At 44.7% G+C, this 14358-nt stretch overlaps 1 protein-coding gene across 1 annotated transcript in view; it reads left to right on the forward strand.

Annotated features, from left to right (window-relative positions):
• The first annotated feature begins 9793 nt into the window (after nt 1–9793).
• ARHGEF5 (Rho guanine nucleotide exchange factor 5) overlaps nt 9794–14358 on the forward strand; it is a 102747-nt gene continuing 98182 nt past the window's right edge. Inside the window, exon 1 of the mRNA XM_055000821.1 lies at nt 9794–9903. The gene's annotated coding sequence lies outside the window, so the exon portion shown is untranslated. The remainder of the gene's footprint in view (nt 9904–14358) is intronic.

Genomic DNA, 14358 nt, shown 5'->3' on the forward strand with positions numbered 1-14358 from the left:
GAGATTAATTTAAAGGGAGCAATAGAAAAAAGTTACCCTGGCATGTTCCAAAAGGCCAAGCAGGTTGAAATTCCAAGTTAGAGTTAGAGTTGCCATCCTTCAGATGAGATTTTACAAATTATCTCCAGATGACAGAGTTCAGTTCCCCTGGAGAAAATGGCTGCTTTGGATGCTGGACTCTATGGCATTATGCATCACTGAAGTCCCTCCTCTCCCCAAAACCCCTCCCTCTCCAAGCTTCACCCCCTCGATATCCAGAAATTTCACAATCTGGAGTTGGCAACCCTACAAAGGCTAATTTTTCTCAAAGCAGGGGGGGCGCTCAATGGATCTTGGTAATGGCACTGGGGAACAAGGTTAACTCTTCTACCCTACCAGGTCACTAGGTGGAAACATCCCCACATACCAGTTCAAGCCTTAGCGGGGTAGGAAACTTATGCTCCTCTCTAGTTCCCCTGCTTAGGGTTGCCAAGCTCCAGGTAGGGCCTGGAGTCCTGGAATTACAACTGATCTCTACAGAGATCAGTTCCCCTGGAGAAAATAGCGGCTTTGGAGATTGGAACAAATGGCTTTGGACCCCTCTGAGGTCCTTCTCCTCCCCTAACCTTGCAAAATGTCTGGGAATTACTAACCTGAAGTTGGTAACTCCATCCCTACTGGACATAGGTGTAAACTACGGGGGGGCTGAGGGGCTTGAGCCCCCCCGGATTTGGCCAGGGGGGGCTGAGCCCCCCCCCCCGGACAGCCAGTGAACTACATGGGGGCTAAGGGGCTCAAGCCTTTTCAGATCTCACATGAGGGTCTCAGTTACAATAGCCGATGAAGCACAGGATTGTCCCCCCTCCCTGTTATATCATATTATAATTTCTATGATTCTTTGGGGCTTTGTTCCTGTTTTTTGCTTGTATGTATTAGTGTGTTTATTAAGAATTTATCATTTTTAAAGGTATTGCGGTTTGTATAAGCAATTTACAAATAAATGTTACAGAAGAATTAAGAGACTCTGATAGAAGATATTTGATTTTGAAAATCAGGCTCGTGGATGGCAAGATTTACACACTAGCAACAATATATGCACCAAACAATGCAAGAGAAAGTTTTTATGAAAATGTTTTCCAATCCATTTTCAATTTTCAAAAAGATAATGATCTTCAGAGACATGAATGGGGTAATGGATCTAAGAAAAAGATAGGTGGGGGGGGGAAACAAAGAAGGCAAACTCCCCCAAAATGTGCTCTCTCTCCTCCTATCAAGAAACTATTTTTTGAAGTAATATCATAAATAGTATATGATGGCTTCAGTGGGTTAAATGTCTAAAAGATTTTTGATCCTACAAAGGGAACACAAAGCTTACAAACTATCAACCACGCTTGTGTCTCTTTTACATAGTAGGCGACTGAAGCGGTTTACATAAATAAAGGACCAGAGAGCATGTGAGATTTTGACAGCCATAAATCCAGAGAGCATTTACCTCAGAAGTCTCTTCCCTCTCTTCACTTCCCCCCATCTTCTCCAAAATGTGTTTAATTATACGGAAATGTTACAATTGGAAGATGCTTGTAGGATCAAAAATCTGAATATTGGAGACTATACTTTCTCTTCTGACAGACACCAAACACATTCAAGGATTGATACGTGCTGGAGAGCCAGTTTGGTGTAGTGGTTAAGAGCACAGGACTCTAATCTGGAGAACCAGGTTTGATTCCCCACTCTCCACGAAGCCAGCTGGGTGACCTTGGGCGAGTCACAGTTCTCTGGAGCTCTCTCAGCCCCACCCACCTCACAGAGTGATTGTTGTGGGGGTAATAATAACACTTTGTAAACCACTCTGAGTGGGCATTAAGTTGTCCTGATATAAATCGAATGTTGTTGTTATTATTATTATTATATAAAAAACATGAGTTATTTATATTGTTTGTTATATTATGTTTACTCTTTTTCTTTTGACATAATTATAACTGCTATTGGTTTTTTTTTCTGTTCTGCTTATATTTATAAAAATAAATTTTATATAAAAAAGAATGTATACACTGCCCTAAAATACCTTTGACTATGACACACTAATTAGCTTAGTCTTTAACCCTGGCTGGCTCCACCCATTTTCAATGTAGCAACAGTCAGATTGCAAGACCTCTGTTGGATATAAGTGCAATATAAGTACTTGGCTACAATTTACATTCAGAGAATGTTAGAAGATTCCACTTCCATATGTGGTGGACTTGTGAGGTAGCTAAGCAATACTGGGGAGATATAATTGAAGTAATTAATGAGGTTTTGCAAACCCAAATAAATAAGAACCCAGAATTGTTGCTACTGAACTTGGGAATGGAAGATGTTCCAATGCAGTACAGAACATTGTTATTTTACATGATTACAGCAGCAAGACTTCTATATACGCAGAAATGGAAAGTGCAAGAAATACCAACTACAGAAGATTGGATTTACAAATTGCTGTACATGGCAGAAATGGACAAAATGACAAGAAAACTGAAAGATCTTGATCCAGGAGAATACATCGCCGATTGGGGGAAATTGAAATAATACTTAGAAAAAAAATGGGATGTGAAGGGAGGACTGTGGCAGTTTGAGAACTATCAATTTGTGATTTTATAAACGGGAGAGAGAAGTAACTTTACCATTAATGGGAAAATTTAGTTATTAATTAATTAAAGCTAGTATTATCATTAAGGAGATTTTATGAAAATATATAGTTTAAATAGTGATGTAGAGATATATTAGTGGATCTGAAATATAAAAGAATCTGAACATGCTTAGTGCAAGAGGTGTAAAATAAATATGATTTAGAAGAATTTAGTTGAAAATAAGTTAAATAATAAGATAGGTTAAGGGTCGAAAAGCTGTTGGAAGTCTACAAGGAGGGGGGAGGGAAAGGGTGGGGGTTGATATAATTTAGGTAAGATGGGGAATGTATGTATTATTAATGTACTCACCAATAAAAAAAATTTTTTTAAAAAAAGATTCCACTTCAAATGCTGTCCCATTCCTCAGGTTTCAGAGGGGGAGAAACCAGAGTTAGAAAGATACGACAGGCCAGAGCATCTGGTTACTGTTTATTCCTTTACTGCCCTTTGATGCGTAGATTACTACTCAGGAGTAGAGATGAGCATGAACCCAAATACAACCCAAAAACACCCACAAACCAGGCTGGTTCGGGGTTCGTGAACCAGGGTTCATGGAAGTTCCTTTCCACAGAACTTCCACGAACTGTATGCTGATTCGTTGGGTCATATTTACAGGGGCAGTTTCAATGGCCATTTCCCCAGTTAAATGGCCATTTAAACTGCCCCTTTAAGGGCCCTGCTGCAGCAGGTCCCCCGCCCCTGCCGCCTGCCAGCTGATAGTTTAAAGGGACCTGCCTGGCAGAGCCCTTTAAACTTCCCAAACCCCAGCAGCCTTCCTGCCCTTCAAGAGGCTGAAAACGGCCTTCCTGCCCCTCCTAGGAGGAGAGGAAGGATGCTGCACTGCAGCATACGGTAAGTGTGGGGTTGGGCTGGGGGTAGGGGGGCTGGGGTTTGGGCAGTTTAAAGGGCCCTGCCAGGCAGGTCCCTTTAAACTATCAGCTGGCAGGCTGCAGAGGGGGGGATCCCCCCTGCCGCCCGCCAGCTGATAGTTTAAAGGGACCTGCCGCTTGCAAGTCAGGAAAGGGCCCTTTAAACTGTTAAATGCCCCTTTCCCTGTTGCTGTTAAGGCCAGAAAGGGGCATTTAAACCCCACGAACCATGAACTGGTTTGTAACTGGTCCAGGTCTGTGGTTCATGGTTCGTGAAACCCACGAATCACGAACCTGCTGGTTCATTGGGTTTTTTTGTTCCATGTCCATGTCTACTCATGAGGACTTCTTCCTCAGAACAGATCTGTAGATAGGAAGCTCTCTTCACTTTCCTATCAAAGCATGGAGTTTCTATAATAAAGAACTCTGACTTCTTTTTTAAAACTAAAATGTTTCTAAAACTGCTTCCCTTTTAAAACTTATACACTCACACCAGCCAGCACGCTCCAGCAACCTATCACGTTTTCTCTGCAGTCAATGCTACTCTGTTAAGGACCAGTTTGTATTCCTTTTAACGGGAAAAAGTGAGCATCTATTTTACTTTCCAGTAACCATATCATTACATTGTATTTTGGAAATGGAACACTGGGAAAGGGTAGGCCTTATGTTTCCTTGTTGAAATAGCTTTGTTTGTTTGTTTGTTTGTGGCTTTTTTGTTTTTTGCTGGATATGGGAGAACAGTTAGTTTTTTTCATGGTAATATATGGGTGGGGGGTTGCTGCTTCAGCTGCTCCTAAACTCCTCTTTCAATTTCCATCCCATGTTTAAATGGAGAGGTGGTATCTATTGCAGAAAAGGAGAATTCCTAAAAATGAGCGCTGTCTCTCTGAAGCAATGAGAAGCCCTATCTGCATGAACAAGATTGGAAGAGGGGGGGGGTGCAGATCAGAGGCCTTTTAAAAATTTCCTTTTGCCCTGTGTCCAGGCTGTGATTTGGTTAATAATGTCTTTTAAGGTGGAGTTTAAGCAGTGTGCTAAGAAAGCAAGTTATATAAAATCCTAGGTAGTATAACTGCGAGTTTTCTTTGGGGTCATGACTTGCACTGTTCTGAATTGCCTCAAAATGTGCTTGTACTCACTTATAGGATATAAGTTTGAAGTGAGAAGATGGGAGTTTGCTACTACTTTGCACTCTGCACACTGCTCAGAAATCAAGTGCACGGCAACTATGGTTGTTGTGGGTTTTCCGGGCTGTATTGCCGTGGTCTTGGCATTGTAGTTCCTGATGTTTCGCCAGCAGCTGTGGCTGGCATCTTCAGAGGTGTAGCACCAAAAGACAGAGATCTCTCAGTGTCACAATGTGGAAAAGATGTTGGCAGGTCATTTGTATCTACTCAGGAGGGGTGGGGTTGAGCTGAGTCATCCTGTAAGAGTTTCCCAGGGTGTGGAATGCTAATGGAGGGAGGCTTCACTGTATCCTGAGGAGGTTCTTTTGCATATGGATTGGGGCTTGATGTGCTATCTTCTCTGCAGTGCTATTGTTGAGTATAGAGTGTTTTGTTAGCCTGGTGTTTTTCAGAACTGGAAATCATGCTATGTTCATTCTTAAGGTTTCTTCTTTCCTGTTGAAGTTTTGCTTATGCTTGTGAATTTCAATGGCTTCCCTGTGCAGTCTGACAAAGTAGTTGGAAGTGTTGTCCAGTATTTTGGTGTCCTGGAATAAGATACTGTGCCCTGTTTGAGTTAGGCTATGTTCAGCCACTGCTGATTTTTCAGGTTGTCCAAGTCTGCAGTGTCTTTCATGTTCTTTTATTCTTGTCTGGATGCTACGCTTTGTGGTCCCAATGTAAACTTGTCCACAGCTGCAGGGTATACGGTATACTCCTGCAGAGGTGAGGGGGTCTCTACAGTCTTTTGTTGATCGTAGCATCTGTTGTATTTTTCGGGTGGGTCTGAATACTGCTTGAAGGTTATGCTTTTTCATAAGCTTTCCCATCTGATCAGTAATTCCTTTGATATATGGCAAAAACACTTTTCCTGTAGGAGACTGTTTTTCCTTGGTTGTTTGATTCATCCTGGGTTTGATTGCTCTTCAGATTTCATTTCTGGAGTAGCCATTTGCCTGAAGTGCGTGGTTTAGATGATTAATTTCCTCATTGAGAAAGTGAAGATGCCAGCCACAGCTGCTGGCGAAACGTCAGGAACTACAATGCCAAGACCACGGCAATACAGCCCGGAAAACCCACAACAACCATCATTCTCTGGCCGTGAAAGCCTTCGACAATACATTGCACGGCAACTGTTTTGTATTCTGCCCTGGTTCAGACTTCAACCATGCATTTACCAAACAAAGGCATCTGCAATGCCATAATTTAGTAAATTTCAGTGCTAAGTCACCCTTATGAATAAGGCAGAATCAAGACTCCTATAAATGAACATCCAGGAAAACTTTAAAAATGTTCCCTTACAGGCTTTTCTGTGTTGCCTTTCTTAGTGTCAAATTTGTGACCATTAGTTTGTCCTATATACATGGTATGTATAATTTATAGATCATAAAATGACTATCCTAGAAGTGAATTTCAAAAACAGGACACAGCAAGAGATTGCTGAGATAGCACTATAACCACTGACCAACTCCCACATTTTCCTAGGTTTGGCCCAGCTCAGGGGCATTGTTACGGGGGTCCCTATGGGTGCCTGGGTCCCCCTAAATTTGTGCAGAGTCCCTCCCTAAATCTCCTATGGACCCACCTCCATAGATGGTGGCAATGGAAGCCCCTCCCTGTGATGTTATTGGCTCCTCCCTGTGATGTCACTGGCATAGCAATACCTCTGGCCCGGCCCCAGCCCCCCCCCCCGGGAAATTGGAAAGTCTACGCCCCTGCTACTGGAGCTGAAATACAGCCATGAGGGGGGATAGTCATGGAAAGAGTGTAGGGGGGTCATCTGTCCCCCCTTTCCAGCATCATTGCCCTGATCTACATCTCCCCCCACTGACCTGAACAGCTGTTTATACATCTGGAGTTCCAAGGGATTCCAGTTTGACATATAACTGAGCCCTAAGCAATGCGCTTTCCCTAGCTGTGAGGGTTTGTGTAGGTGGCTGGCTTCTTTCTGCCAGTGGAGTATTGATGTGTGTGTGTGTGTGTGTGACTCTTCTTGGTACATGGTTCATATCTAAAATGTACCGTACTCAGCTGAGGGGAGGGTGTGGGGGAGTTGTGGTATGTAAGGTCTGCTGCCTCTCTTTCCTCCTGGAGAAATTCTCTTTCTCAAGCCCCTGCGCCTAAGGAAAGTGGAAAAGAATCAAAATGTTTTTTAGAAATTTTGCATTTTGGCAAGTTTGATGACAAGCACCAACAAAGCTGCAACCTGATAGCAAAAGAGGTGGGTGCCCCCTCCCCCAAAGACCTTGTCTGTAGCAAAAAGGAGGGGCCGTCACTGGGCCGGTGCGTCTGCTTCCCTTGGCATCACTGAAAAACAGCCCCGGGACAGCATGAATGTCATCACCAGAGGTGGAGAAAGCTGATGAAACTGGGCGGTGACGTTCAAGATTCACTTTCTTTTGAAAAGAACATAAGGCAAGGTAAGCACCTGTAGAGTTGCCAGCTCCAAGATGGGAAATTCCTGGAGATTTGGGGGGGTGGAGCCTGGAGAGGGTGGAGTTTGGGGAGGGGAGGAACTTCAACATGATATACAGCCATACAGCCCACCCACAAAACCTGCAATTTTCTCCAGGGATACTGATCTCTGGGTAAGGTTCTGCCAAGTATCTCTCCAAGACTTTACTATATGAGTCCAGGAACTGCATGACTTAAAGCATTCCCCTCTCCTCCACTTGAAGCCAGCTGGGTGACCTTGGGTCAGTCACAGCTTCTAAGAGCTCTCTCAGCCCCACCCACCTCACAGGGTGTTTGTTGTGCAATAATCCTACCGTATAAAAGGCTAAGCGTATTCAAGACAATCACGTCCTGCCCTGATGTGCCACCAGAGGGTACTGCTGTGGATAGAAGCCCAGATGAGGCAGCCAGACCTCCAGAGAGTGCGCCATGGTAGGAAACCCAGGTCAGGATCAGGCATGGAGTAGGCATCAATGCCTGCCCCCTGCCTTCACCCAGCTGGGATCTGGAGCGAAGCAGGTGGCAATGCCTGCCCCCACATTCACCCAGCTGGGATCAGGAGTGGAGCAGGTAGCAATGCCCACCTGCCCTTCACCTAGCTTGGATCAGGAAGGGAGCAGGTAGCAATATCTGCCCCCCACATTCACCCACTTGAGATCAGGAGTGGAGCAGGTGGCAATGCCCAGCCCCTCTTCACCCAGCTGGGATCACGGGCAGAGCAGGTGGCAATACCTGACCATTTACCCAGCTAGAATCAGGTGTGGAGCAGGGGGCAATATCTGCCATCCGCCTTCACCCAGCTGGGATCACAAGTGGAGTAGGTGGCAATTCCCGCCCCCCACCCATCACCCAGCTGGGATCAGGAGCGGAGAAGGTAGAAATCCCCATCCCCTCTACCCAGCTTGGATTGGGCGTTGTTGTTGTTGTTGTTATTTGATAAGCTACTAGTTCATTCCCTATTACATTCTTTGCCAGGAATGGCATTTCCCTATAGGCACATAACGTATATAGAATTCTAAGCCCAGCCCCAGAGTTCCCACCCCCCTTCAGGAAACAGTTAGCTAAGTTTAATAAATGAGCAGCAGGACACAGCGAAGATGATGTGTGAGAAACTCCAAGGCCATGAAGCCCGGCTTTGCATGCGAAAGAGAAACTGCAGGCTGAGAAAGATATAACAGCAGGCTGTCATATTCCAGGCAGAGAACAGCTTCTAATATCAGAGCTACACAGAGTCAAGCAGGCCTTGCAGAGTATGACAGAAGACATCCTGACACTGTTCCCTGAGGATCAGTTGTCATTCCAGATCTCCAGGCCCTACCTGGAGGTTGGCAACTTCTAGGGTGTGAGGCTAAAACACAGGAAGGATAATGTTCAGTGCCTCAAGTTCCTTGCTGGAGGAAAGGGATAAAGATCTACTAAATTTAAACTAAAGAGCATCAGGAGCCTCTAATTTTCACCCACCCTTTCTGCCTTTGATTCCTCTCCTGAGCCTAGCTACCCCGACCCCAAGGGTTGCCAACTCATGCTTGGGAAACTCCTGGAGATTTGAGGGGGTGGAGCCTGGGGAGGGCAGGGTTTGGGGAGGGGAGTAACCTCAGCAGAGTATAATGCCATAGAATCTACCCTCCAAAGCAGCCATTTTTTCCAGGGGAACTGATCTCTGTGGCTTGGAGAACAATTGTAATTCCAGCAGATCTCCAGCCCCCACCTGGAGTCTGGGAGTCCTGGCTTGCATGAACTGGCCCTTAAATTTTGCTCTGCAGCCAGGCAGACAGCCTTCCTTTCTTAATATTTGCAGCCCAGGCTCCCCAGGAAGACAAGCAAGCAGCCATTTTGTAGAAGAGAGCCCTTTGATTGGCTGCTGCTGGGAAGGAAGCGTAGAAAAGTGAAATGGAGGGAAAGAGTTGGCCTGGGTGGGGAGTTTGGAGCAGGTTGCATGCAAAGCAGCAGCGGTGGGGCTGGGAGAAAGGCCTCTGGAGGCAGAAGGTACTAAAGGTCACTGTAGATTTCCCACCCTTCCCAGGCAGCGATCCCAGATCTCTGGGAAGTTTCCAAGCTGGATTTGGCAATCCTGTGAATGGTAGGGATGCCAACTGAATTTAATTCCTCAGACACCAAAACATTGTGGGATAGTTCTGCCAAAACATCGAAAAATGGGAGAAAAAAATAAAATGGGAGGAAAATAAAAACAGGACTCAGGTTTTGAGATACTTAAATAGACAAGATGGCTAGCAATTCTGCAGCACTTTTTTATTTACAGTGGATAGTCACTGAAGCAGGGATCTGATTTTTTTTACTGCGCATTGATGGCACTAAACTGATCAAAAATAACAATCCAAGATCTCAAGCCTGCAGATTCTTCTGTGGGACGAGTCATTGCAGCGGAAGTTATTACCGAGTTTCAATCTCCACCCAGCTAAGTAGCAAATCTCTGGCTTGCCTCCCTTTCTATATCCTACTGCTACTTTCCTTTGTGCTCAGCTCTCCACCACCCCCCACCCCTCAGGCTTCCACCAGGTGTATGAATCTTATTTCCTTACTAGACTCTGTACCGTGGAAGAGACCAATCAGCCTGTCTCTTTGCTGGCTTCCTGTCTCTCCCTGCTCCAGTAGGTGTGTCCATATTCACCTGAAAAACTTAGACACAAATGAAATACCTTCAGCCTCAGGGGAGACTGAAAACCTTCAGCCTGGTTCCTGACGGAGCAGCGACACTGCAGCCCCAGCCAGGCCCAGCGCCAGCTCAGATTTCAAGGATGTGACACTGGTCAGGTAAGAGCTCTGGCCCTTGCCTGTACACCAAGGAGGCAAACTTTGTGCTGTTGCCACATTCCAGAGAGAATGGGAGAGCGAGGCAGCCAGCAAAGGGAAGAGGCGCGTGGGGCCTTGCACAGAAATTCCAGCAGAGCTGTGTCAGATTTAATCAAGATTGCGATGGGAGCTAACAGGCAACTTCAAAGGAAGAAAGGAAAGACGGAGTCCCACCACTTTAAATTAAAGGGCAATACCTGGCCAGTGTTTTCCTATTTGGGAATAGTAGCTGGGAGGCTGGTTTATTCCTTGCTGGGTCCCTTCTCTTTCCTATAAAGGCTTCCTTCTAGGGAGGCTGGGCTTATTTCTCAGGTTTCAGCGCTCCAAGAGGCAACAGCCAAAGAGTCATGGGTCTACACTCCCTTGGAAAAAGACCAGTGAGAGCAAGGGTCATGAGATATGCATGTCTGGGAAGACTGGACTCAAATCCCACAGCAAGATTTGCATAGCAGAGCAGCCAGGTGTGGGGCTGCAACTGTAGAAATGGCTGGAACTAACACGGGCTGTCTAGTGCCTACTCAGTAGATTTCGCATCAATCTTTTGCCAATATCCAGGGTCCCATGGCTCCCATCAAAGGGGGTTTCTTTCTTCTGTCCCAAGGAGTTCCTTCCTTGACTTCTGTCCTTAGAGATGAATAATCCCAGCGTCAGCTCCTTGCTGCAAGGGGCTTCTGAGGACAGCAGCAGAGCCGAACGGATGGGACTTGAACTTTGGACTACTCTGTGTTTTCATTCCTGGTTTAATTAGTTAGTGCCCCATGACTTTTATGGGGTACATATTGAGAAGAAGGTTATTAAGGCAAAGTGGCAAAGGATCTCTGTTGCTTGCTTACTGTGAACCAGGAGAATTCTTAACTTTTCATAGGCTGGTTGGAATAAACAGTCAGCCTCCACGGGTATATGTAAGAATCTGAATTTCTCCTACATGGCTGGGACTCATCTTTCTAGACACAGATAGTCTTCAGAAGTTGTCTCAGCTGCTTCTGCCATTGGAAGCCCCCCCCCCCCTTAATTCAGAATATTCCACAGAAAATAATTTAAATATGTAGTTACTAGTAACAAAGTCCGTTATGGGAAAAAAATACAACAGGCCCTAGAAAGGGGAGGGCGGGCAAATGGGTATTGCCTCCTCCTTCTCCATGACTGATCCCATCTGGGTGAATGTTTGGGGGGCAGACATAGCCACCTGCTCCATGACTGATCCTGGCTGAGTGAAGGGGGGACAGGCATTGCAACCTGCTCAATGGACGGCAGGGTGAAGGGAGGGCAGGCGTTGCCACCTGCTCTTCGCTGGGGGATGGGCACTGCCACCTGCTTGTCTCCTGCTCCCAGCTGGGTGAAGGCGAGGGAGGGCATGTATTGCCTTCTGCTCCATGCCTAATCCCAGCTGGGTGAGGGAGGGCATGCATTGCCACTTGCTCCCCTCCTGATCCCAGCTGGGTGAAGGGCAGGCGGGCATTGTCACCTGCTTCACTCCTGATCTCAGATGGATGAAGATGGGGAGCAAGGCATTGCCTCCTGCTCCACTCCTGATCCCAGCTGGGAGAAGGTGGGGGATGGGCATTGTCACTTGCTCTGCTCCTGATCCCAGCTAGGTGAAGGCATGGGGCAGGCATTGCCCCCTGCTCCATGCCTGATCCTGGCCTGGGCTTCACACCATGACATGCTCTCTGGAGGTAGGGCTACCTCATCTGGGCTTCCCTCCACAGCAGCACCCTCTTGTGGCGCACCAGGGTAGGAAGTGAGTTGTCTTGAATACTCTTAGCCTTTTATATAGTAGGATATGATTTTTTATCACTCTGATTGAGACCCAAAGCGGTTTTAGAACACTTCTGATCAAAGATTTAACCCCAAAGCTGAGAACTTTGGGGACTGTGTAGGAGATGTGTTTGTCACAGAGGAATAAAGGTTTATAATTTAAGGATGTAAGACATTAGCAATAAATCCAAGCGCTAAAAATTATTTTTGGAAGTGAGCAAAAAGAAAAGGAGGTGACAGTTGTAGAGAAGTCTCTCAGGATGTCCTGAACTGCACCAGGGAGAAGAATTTCTGAGGCCTCTTCTCTACAGGCATTCTGATGTAGCAAGAATGATTTGCATATGTACAGTAGTTGATAGGCTTCTCACATCTGCACGGAAATTATTGCCCAGTCCCTTTACAGCTTCTGGGAGCATCTGTTGATGTGGACAGGGATGTATGTCATTCATGTAGAACAACTAGCTGTGCACAGCTGATACGTTTTCTGTCATTTAGATGGCATATAAACAGTAACTGTGCAATTGCTAATTACTTATTTAGTAGGATCTAGATATCCCTCTATAAAGTAACACTTTTGACAGCAGCGCAATAATATTTTCTTAACACTCAAACAAGGGTTCATTGGCAACCCCAGGGAGACACCAGAATGAGGGAGAAAAATGAATTGCTACCCACTTTCAACATATGATGCATAATGATGACCTCTTAGTCATCTGTTCTCTCAACTAGTTAGTCCTCAACTACTTAGCTTTTCCTCATTATATAGATGCTTCAGTCCCTTGATTATTTTAATTGCTCTTTTCTGCACCATTTGCAGTGCTCTAATATCTTTTGTTGAGACACAGTGGCTAGAAATGTGCACAGGATTCTAAATGCAGCCACACCCCACATCTGTCCATGAGTATTACGATTCTGGCCATTTGTTTTCCTAATAATCCCTCCTTGAAATTTTCCTTTTTCTCTGCTGCTGCAAACTGAGTAGATAGTTTCATCGAGTTATCCATCGTGTCTCTAAGACCCTTTTCCTGGTCAGTCACTGCCAGTTCAGATCACATCAGCACATACTTAAAATGTTACTTCTCACTATCTTTAATAATTTGAATAATATCTCTTCAAGCATATAGCCACACTTCTCATTCCGATGACAGATAATTTACAAACAGATAAATAGAACTGGTTGCAATACCAAAAATCCAAAAACCCTGAACACAATCCTCAGAGTTTTTTTAATTAGGTCTAATCAAATGACTCAAAAATGTGCAAGCTTTTGACTTCTCCAGAACTCTTCTTTAGGCTAGATGTAACAAAAAATTACTAAACAAATTCCCTATACCAAACTTGCACTCCCCAGCTACTTATATTCTTCCATTGCAAGAAGAACTGTCTGTTTATTCCTATTCTCTGCATCCATTTGTTTACTAATTTCTAATCCTCAAAAGGACCTATCTTGTTATCTGATAACTTCAGGAGCATTTGATGAAGGATTTTAATCCAAAAGTTGGAAATCTAACACTGCCATTCTAAACAGAGTTTATACCCTTCTAAATCCATTGACCTTAGTGGGTGCAACTCTGCTTAGGCTTGCACTGTAAGAACATGTCTGCAGGATCATCTATATGCATGAATTTGATAATGCTCACGAAGAACTCCCATGGCATCTGCTGTGCATACAGATGGTCTCTGGTTCAATCCCCAACATGTTCAATTAAAAGAACTAGGAAGTAGGTGATGCTAAAGTCCTTGACCTGAGATTCTGGAGAGCTGCTATCAGTAAGAGTAGACAGTGTTGACCTGGATGGTCTACTACTGGTCCATGACGAGTGTAAAGCATTTGGTGTGGCAGGCCTTTCCTTTACAGAATCCATGCTGATTTATCCTCCCAGAAGAGATATTAGGCCAACAGTCCTGCAATAACCCAGATCTCTGGATCACGTTTTAAAAACTGGAGTTATGCATGATACCTTCTCATCCTCTGGAAGGGAACCCATTTTGGCAAAAATTTGCATATTTTTGTTTTGAGAGCAATAGTTTCACATCTGAGTTTTTTAAGAACAACAAGGTCTCTGCCATCTAGGTGCAGTGACTTCAGAGTTTTTAAAACTCTCTTACCAATACTTGACTAGATTTTTCCATCACTCTTCCTGATAACAGTGACTGTGGCATGGATAACTTCCCGACATATTTCATAGTGAAAAATGGTTCAAAGAATTATTTCAATTTCCCTGTCTTCCTTTGGCAATCTTTGTCAGATAAGGGCCTACCTTCTTCTTACTATTTGTCTTAATGTTTTAGCAGTATGCTCCTGATATTCTTTTTTGCCAGCCTTATCATCCACCACATTTTTTCCCCACAACTTGTGTTCTATGTTCTCATTAGGGCTGGACTTCCCCCTTCTTTAAAAAGCCTTTTATGGCTTCCTTGACTTGAGTCATTAGCCACACTGGCATTCTCTTAGTTTTGGTGCTACATTTCCTAATATGTAGTAAACATTCTATCTGAACTTCTCTTAATGTGAATTTAAATAATTTCTAAGCATGCCAAAGGGATTTGACTTCTTTCCTCTCCCTTTTAGCTTCCTTTTGACTAAAATGAAATCCAGCCTTCAAGTCAGAGTTGACTTATGGCAACCCCTGATGGTGTTTTCATGGCAAGAGACTA

The sequence above is a fragment of the Eublepharis macularius genome, chromosome 16 (assembly GCF_028583425.1).
Source record: "Eublepharis macularius isolate TG4126 chromosome 16, MPM_Emac_v1.0, whole genome shotgun sequence".
Classification (NCBI taxonomy): Eukaryota; Metazoa; Chordata; class Lepidosauria; order Squamata; family Eublepharidae; genus Eublepharis; species Eublepharis macularius.